At 27.6% G+C, this 8,796-nt stretch overlaps 1 pseudogene; it reads right to left on the bottom strand.

Annotated features, from left to right (window-relative positions):
- Nucleotides 1-2,216: 2,216 nt before the first annotated feature.
- LOC132949279 (uncharacterized) lies at nucleotides 2,217-4,311 on the bottom strand (annotated as a pseudogene).
- Nucleotides 4,312-8,796: the final 4,485 nt, after the last annotated feature.

The following is an 8,796-nucleotide window of genomic DNA, read 5'->3' as shown; positions in this document are numbered from 1 at the left end:
TTTAAGGGCGGCAAATTTCGAAAGTAAAATAATATGAAACACGAAGTACAAAAAATATATAATTATAAAAATAATATCTCGTTTACCGAGGACGCACCGTAATCGTAATGTTGAATATAAATAACCATAATATCGTAATAACGATAAATTCCAACTTTTAAAAAAGAATCAAAGTGATGAGAGTTTTAATGCATTTTTAAAAGATTCTAAAACCATAGCAACAGAATTAGATATTGAAACTTATTTAACGTAACAAGCTTCTATTTGCTCACGACAAAATAAAACTAAGTTCTTTTCTTATGAATAACCTGATGGACCCAAAAATCGTAATTAATTTAAAAACTAAATTTAATGTTGAGTTAAACTTTTATTTATAAGACATAGAAATCAATTATCTTAGAGAAAGATTTCAACAAATGCATAACTTCTGCGATAATTTTAAGTTTTATTACAACATACGTTATTTAAAAAATATGACAAAAAATAATATTATGAAAAACCGTATGGACCTTCTCAATTGCTACGTGCCTACATTTTGAAAATAAGATGTTTAAAAATAAAAATTATCTCCGTACTTGTGAGTATGAACATAATACTAAAATTTATACTGAAATACGTCTTATGCTATTTTTTAGAGGTCCGATGATCCCTAGCGTGTTATATATTTTATTATATTTTATATTACGATTTTATAATCATTATTATAATTGAATATTATTTACATTGATGTGAAATTATGTTATCTTAGTACTTTGTACATATGTTATTTACCCATTTTATGATGATATTTTTAATAATATAATTTAATGTTTAATTAAATTGTTTGCTTGACATTTCAAATATAACAATGTAAATAATGTAATGTTACCTATTTCATATTATTACCTATGTAAATAGTAGGTAGGTTATACACCTGTGTGGAATAGTACTTTGCATTTGGTAGGTACATAATGTTAGTGGGTAATTTTAATAATATACCTAACTTTATATATTAGCCGTTAAGTGTATATTATATCGATATAATATTATACCTAGTACCTACGTCCTACCTATTATAATATTGTTATCACGACAACTATTAAAATTAATATAATATAATATACAAGTAGAGTAAACTTATTTTTAAGGGTTGGTAGAATCTTTTAAATCGTAAATTCTATCTCATACATTTGCAATGTCTTTTTTCTTTTTTTTTCTATTTTACATAAATCTAAATTTCACCCAATATGTATGTTTTTTCTTAAATAGGTACTCCTCACCTCCATCACAAGCATTGCTTAAGAAGGTAAGCAAACGCATGTTAAAAAAAAAACTAATAACCTAAACGTAATCGGTGTTCTTGTTTTGTTTTGTTTGCAAATAAAGTAATACAGTTTAAATAATCAAAAATAATAATTATATAAAACCATAGACAGGGTAACGACTAACGGTATTCGGCCGTATACTGTCAAATAAACTTATAACGGTAGTCTGGTAGACTGTAGGGTCCGATGTTTCCACCGATGTGTCACCTGTCTGACGTGTACACCAAGACATATACCAAATATTCAGATGATTACCAACCAAAGAATTTCTTTTGAATCTCTGTCTGTATAATTGGGGTACCTATAACAACTGACAAGTGACGTCTTTAAATTAAAAAATGATTAACAAAATGAAAAAAAATTCAAAGACTATTTTGTTATAATTATTCTCTATCTTGCGCACATGTGTTATTTATTATTTATACATCGTTTAAACTATTTAACTAATACCATATTTTGATATTTGAATACAACATTTATATTTAATCAATTTATATTTTATATCATTCCTCATAAGATTCCAAATTAATTTATACATACCTAAGCTGTATATATATAGGGGTGGGGGTTGTCTGACCGAAAATCAAGTGGCCGAAAGTCTAGTGATCGAAAAAAGTGATCGAAAAGGTATCAGGTCGAATACATTTTCGATCGAAAAATAGGATATCGAAAATGGAAATGATCGAAATGCTATGTAATCGAAATATATCGAAATTATGGTCGAAAAATACATTATATTTGTGTTAATTATTTAAAAAAAACATAAATTATATTATAAAATTAACTAAAGTAGGTATTATAAGGTAAAAAAAAGTTGTAATAAAATATTAAAATAATTGGTAGGACGGTAGGTATATACTAGTATAACTTATAAGTATTAGTTTAGTATAAACAATATAATATAGTGAGTACTTAAAATTTTAAATTTTGTGCTATTCCTCTTAAATACTCTAGTTTCATAACCGGGATCAGCTAAGAATCTTTGTTGCACTTCTTTTAAACGTATATTGTGGGATTGGACTTGAATTTTCATTTTTTTATTGTTGCGCCCATAAACTAGCATCTCAATTACTGCTTCAGTTTTGTTTTGAGTAGATTGTAAGGTTTTGATTAATTTATGTAGTCCTACGGTATACAATAATAAAATTAATAATTTAAATAATGATATAAAAAATAATATCCATTTCAGACAAACCAGGATGTGGCGATATTAATCTATTTAATTTTCTATGCCAGGATTCTGCAGTATTTGTCGTCCTGGGCAATCCTGATGATAACCTTTCAGCTACAGACCATAATTCTGGAGGGAAAAGTGGAGGCATGTAAACTGGTTCTCTTCTTGGTCTTCCTCTTGTTTTCATAACTTGTCTACCAATTATATATGAATGTTCACAGTACTTTAATAGACTACGATATACCTACTACGATATAGTATGGCACATACGGGCTAGGTACATCTATAAAAATATTAGATATAGTAATCGAAAAGCTAATCATTATCTTTACTTTGATCAAAAAACCCATTCGACCACAAAATATTTCGACTATATTAATAAAATATTCGACCATCTGTTTTTCGACCGCATGACGATTCGATCACATGACATTTCGATCACTTTTTTTCGATAACTAAACCTTCGACCAAATGGCCTTCGAACAAACGACTCGCACCGATATATAAGGTACAATTATATCTATATAGATATTATAATTTTGTGTTTATATACGATCTAGTTATTATTATACAGTTTTATTTTACTTTGTTGGTACTCGTATGCATGTGTTAAGATATTCACACACAATGCTAATATATACTATACCTACCTATATGACTATATTATATAAAAATGGTGACAATAATGTATCTTAATTCATCAATTGAGAACGGCTGGGCCGATTTGGCTGATTCTTTTTTTGTTGTGTTTGTAATTGCAACAAAAGGTTTTTACGAAAAAAAATTTCAGGAAAATCCACCGGAAAAGTAGTAAATCTGGATATCAAAAATACAACAGTGGCGCCATCTGTCCAGAAAAAAAATAAACTGAAAAATAAAATAATAATAGTGTATTATATTGGTTGCTATTGGTTAATTGGGCATGTTTGTTGATTTGTATTATTATTTTTTGTCAATGTATATATTATATATAAATGAATGTTTGTATGTACATTAGATCTCTGGGAAGAAGATAGGCTTATTTAAAAGACGTTAAATTAGGTTTTTTTATTCATCGGATTTTAGTATGGTCAAATTGTATAGTTTGCCTCAGGTTTGAAAAATGTTCAGCACTACGCCACTGTATAGTATAAATACAAAAATTAAAATAATAAATGCAAAAAATACCTACCATAGAAATGTTATTGTTATGTGTATTAGGTACGTCAAAAATTCATAATAATAAACATATATTATACGTACAATTTGTACTCAAACTATGTAAAATTCACATAACTTCGATAAAACATTTTAAACATAAATATATATATATATATATATATGATTTATCAAATTTCTCGTTGAAGTTCTTGTTTAGGTATTTGTCGATTAATGTTATAGTATTGTTTTATAATTGTTTATAATTTTTCATGTATGCCTTAAGACTTTAACATAAACACATGTAACATAATAAATTAGCGTTAAACCATTTATTAATTTAAAATGTACTTAATATTAATAGAAACTCAAAATTTATTTTTTAATTGATTACTCAAACGTTATATCAAACGCTCTCCCCTTGCGACCTTTGTAGACCAGAGCCATATTCTTTACCACCCTCGAATTAAACTCGAGAATCTCATCGTCATTAAGTTTAATTGATTTAGGAAGGTACACATTGATAAGTTTATCGCCATCGTTGTTGTCTATTAAAGTGCACAATACAGTTCTACCGTACTGAGTATCTTGGTTGCACAGTTTGGTGATTGGGTAACGATTTCCAATTGTTAAATCACCAATAGATGAGAAACAGACACTTGATTGCTGTACGAGTCTCTTTTTTAAGCCGTCCATGATAATAAATGTATTCTATAGACAGATTAAATATTTACATGATTACGACTTTAAAGATTTGTATATTATACTAGTCGTATATATGTACATTTATACGTATATTAATAAAATATACAGTACCTACACACTTAAATTGTTGTAATCAGCTGATGATAGGTAGAAAAGTATATTCGTGACCGTTTGTATAAATTTTTAATCGTTACTGCTGAATTATCCGATAAATGGATTAAATTAAACATAATATGTAATGGTAAATACGTAACTAAGAGTTCTTTATATTAATATTATATCGTCATCGTCGTCATGCAAATAAGAAAAAAATGATGAGGTTTGTCAAAATAAAATAATTGTAAAGTTATACAAATTTAAAACTTAAGAATAAAATTATAGGTAATAATTTTCACTTTTTACGACGACAAAAATATTACTAATATCATAGTATTATACAATATTATACATACTAGGTAGGTACCTATATGATAGGTAGGTAGGTACACTTATTTATAAACATACCTACTACTCACTCAAATCTTTGAAATCAGCTGATGATGGAAAAGTATAACATTCGTTACCGTCTGTGTATTTTCACTTGTCTTACTCATTGCTGCTGTCATCTGCTATCGAAAGTAACACTTTTAATCCGTATGTATTTTACATGGGTAAAAATCATCCTCTACATTGTTATCATCATCGCTGTTGTCGTTGCGTTGATTTTGTTGTTCCGATCATTAAATCATAATAATAAAAGTAAGAATTGCCTTGTAGATATTAACCCCAGAGGAAGTAAAAATATCGGGTTTAGTAAATAGTAAGTTTCCACGCGGAATACATAGCAGGTAAGTGGTTGCTGCATATTATATGTAAGATGCCTAACGAAAAAATACACCCGTTTGTAAGTAATTCCCACACCAAAAATTACAACCATACGTAAGTTCTCACAAGAAATTTATAAATTTGAACTTAAATTTGTTAGTTTTTTTGATGCAAAAAAAATAATCGAATTTAATTTTGAATCCATAAATAGGTAAGGTTATTATTATTAATTTAAACATGCATTACAAATACCAATTATGTGGACTGGATTCAATTAAAAATTGGATTAGACTTTTTTATGCAACACAAAAAGAAACAAATTTTAATTACATGAATTACCTGTTATAGGTATCTCGCGTGGTAACTTTATTCACCCAAAAATATACCTTCTAGGTTATAATTGCTAAATGCATGAAAAATCCAATCGCGTAAAACTGAATGCAATTATATTATATTAAGCGTTATTGCAACCCGTTAGCATAACTATAGCCACTATGTACCTAATATAACCTGTAATAGGTACTGTTATAGGTATCTCGCGTGGTAACTTTATTCACCCAAAAATATACCTTCTAGGTTATAATTGCTAAATGCATGAAAAATCCAATCGCGTAAAACTGAATGCAATTATATTATATTAAGCGTTATTGCAACCCGTTAGCATAACTATAGCCACTATGTACCTAATATAACCTGTAATAGGTACTAAAATATTCACCTATCCCAATTTCAGCCCGTAAATATTAGGTAGAAAATACTTATTTTAATTTTGTAAAAATAATAAGTTTTAAAAATCTACCCCTAACACTATAATTTAACACTACAATAATTTGAATATTTGACTATTTATTGACATAATATTCATTTTATTTTGTTATATTTTTTTATTGTAAACAATTATTTTACTATTTTACTATTTATAATATGTATGTACTTACTATTTATGATGCATTTTAATGAAAATATATTTTATACATATTTTATTTTATTAATTATATGTTATTTTGTGAACCAATACGTGTTTGAACGCAATCGGAATACTAATATTTGGGATAAAATACGACTACATGTATACGTTCCGCAATCGCGCATTTCCGGTCCAATGTGTGATCTACAAACAAGGGCACCCATCAATCAGAACCTAGAGTGGTGACAATCTCATAAAAAATAATTAAGAATAACCAACAACATGTATTTTATTAAATGACACAAAATTGACACACAACATAGGTCATAGATAAACTATGTAATTTGCCATGTATTATAATATCATTAGTAAAAATAGTTTATTATTTAAAATTAAAAAATTACTATAGTTTGACATTCGTCTTGGGGTGAGGGGACGACCTCCACTAATGGGCACTCATAACTACAAAGTATTTTCGCATTCATGAAACAGAGAAATATGTTTATTTTTATGTTGACATGAAGTAGTGGTGTATTGTCAGGGTATGTGTGGGACGTAAACAATTGTGGTTTTTTTTTTGTAATATTTATAGATATTTGAAATAATTTACAAGCTAATTTTAGTTTTATTTTCGATTCATGAACTATATCATTTTTTTTTTTTTTGTGAGTAAAAATCGTTGATAACTTAATACAATGATCCTCGTTTAAGTTGTTTATTTAGAAATAAATAATAAATAATACATCATACGAAATTTTGTATACCTAACCATTAAAAAACCAATTTTCAAGATTATCGTTTGCAAATTATTTTGTGGCTAAAAATGCAGACAATTGTATTATTCATACCTAATAGATTGGACAATTTAATACAAGGTTCTTCTTATAAAAATAAAAGTTGCAGGCACAATATTAAATTTTATGAGCAGCTATAATATAATATTGGCTGGCAGACGATATCCGCTCAAATTCGTGTTTCATATGTTGACTCCTTTTATGTACTGTAAAAGCTTATAGTGACATTATTCTGTTAATATACACAAGCATATAATATTAACGTACAATAATATGTACCTGCCACTCATAGGTTAAGGGAGCGGGCACAACCATTTTTTTTATAGGTACATTTAGCTCAATAAGCGAAAGAAAATTAAACATACTTCCAGTAGCTCAATTTCAATTTCTATCTACAAATAAGTCAAGTATAAGTTTATTTTGATAAAAATATAAACTTACTATGCTTCATATTATATTAACTAAAAATAAAGTTGTAAATATATTTCCGAGAAAACCAAGAAAATAGTCTAATTGTTAGACTCTAACGAATATGCTCATCTTTTCAAAATTAATATATTAATTGGATCGTAACAAGGTGAATTATTATTCACCTTTTGGCACTGTTTACATCAAATTTCTGGCCTACAGCCGGAGAAAAAGTATTTTCTTCATGTTCATTAACATCCGCATGCGCGTATTGGCGTTCGAACATTTCTAAGAATCTTGGTGAATATTAAAATATAATATTACCTGCATTCCGAACGATTATAAATCAATTAGAGTTAATGACTACGGAAATGAAATAATACGATAATTGTTACGACAGTACAAAATAAATTGTAAATCCGGGAATTCAAATTTCATCGTGAAAAGTGCGATAACGGATTACACACACTAATGTTCATTTACTTTTCACACATTGACACAGCCAAAATGTACATGTAAATGCCTAAGCACTACTCCTTAAAACATGGTATGCTTCAGCCTCCTTATAAATATTTATTTTATAATATATCGTAAGCAATAGGTACCATAAATTTCTAATGATTTGAAGCTCTAAGCAAATATTCAAGGATGAGTGCATTTTGTTGGACAGGTGAGTACAATAACTGTCGAATAATTCCTTGTTGATTTCCTTTGAATAAATATGAATGCTCTCGTGTACATTTTGTAAACATTCAGTGCATTAAAAAGCATTCATGTTGCATATTTATGTAAAATTTACTGAGTATACTCATAGGCAAAATTTAGGTGACATTTTAAGAAGTTCTAGATTCACGTCGATCAAAGTGGCTAGTGGAAGGCTTTGCCCCAACATGGCCCTACTAACCCCCTAATTTTATGCATATGACATCATTATACTATATAATATAGCTTACTATGTAATATTAATTTAGTATTTATTATTTTACTACTTACTTTATTTTATACACATTTATTTTGACAACATATTAGAATTATTTAAATAAATTACAAATGTGTAATATAAATTGAGATGGTCACTTTGGATTCACACTTGTCTCTGTACCAATCAAATTGACGTTTCGACGTAATCGGAATCAACTTATCGTCTTATTAAGTCTTTGGTAATTATTATTGTAAATAATAGTGCCATAGGAGCAGTTTAAATAAAAAAAACAGAGTGTGCTATTTTCTGGATACTTATAATAATTATGAGATAGTAATGGCATTTTCAAACAAACATTTTTTATACGTTAAAACAATTTAACATTGAACACTTGGCAGAACTAATCGGTAGTTACGTTATGATTAAAACGTTATATTTGACAAAAAACGATTGAAATCTGTAAACGTAATTATAACGAAAAGCAATAATCAAAAATAATTAAATATTGCAAAACAAAACATAACGATTAACAAAATATATTATATATCATTAAAAAAACATAACGCAAAATATAATTTATAGAATATCACTAAACGTAATTTATAGAATATCATTGAACGAAAAATAACGCAAAATAAAAT

This window comes from Metopolophium dirhodum, chromosome 1, assembly GCF_019925205.1.
Source record: "Metopolophium dirhodum isolate CAU chromosome 1, ASM1992520v1, whole genome shotgun sequence".
Classification (NCBI taxonomy): Eukaryota; Metazoa; Arthropoda; class Insecta; order Hemiptera; family Aphididae; genus Metopolophium; species Metopolophium dirhodum.
Note: the sequence above shows the minus strand (reverse complement) of the source record. Positions and strands in the feature narration are given on the sequence as shown.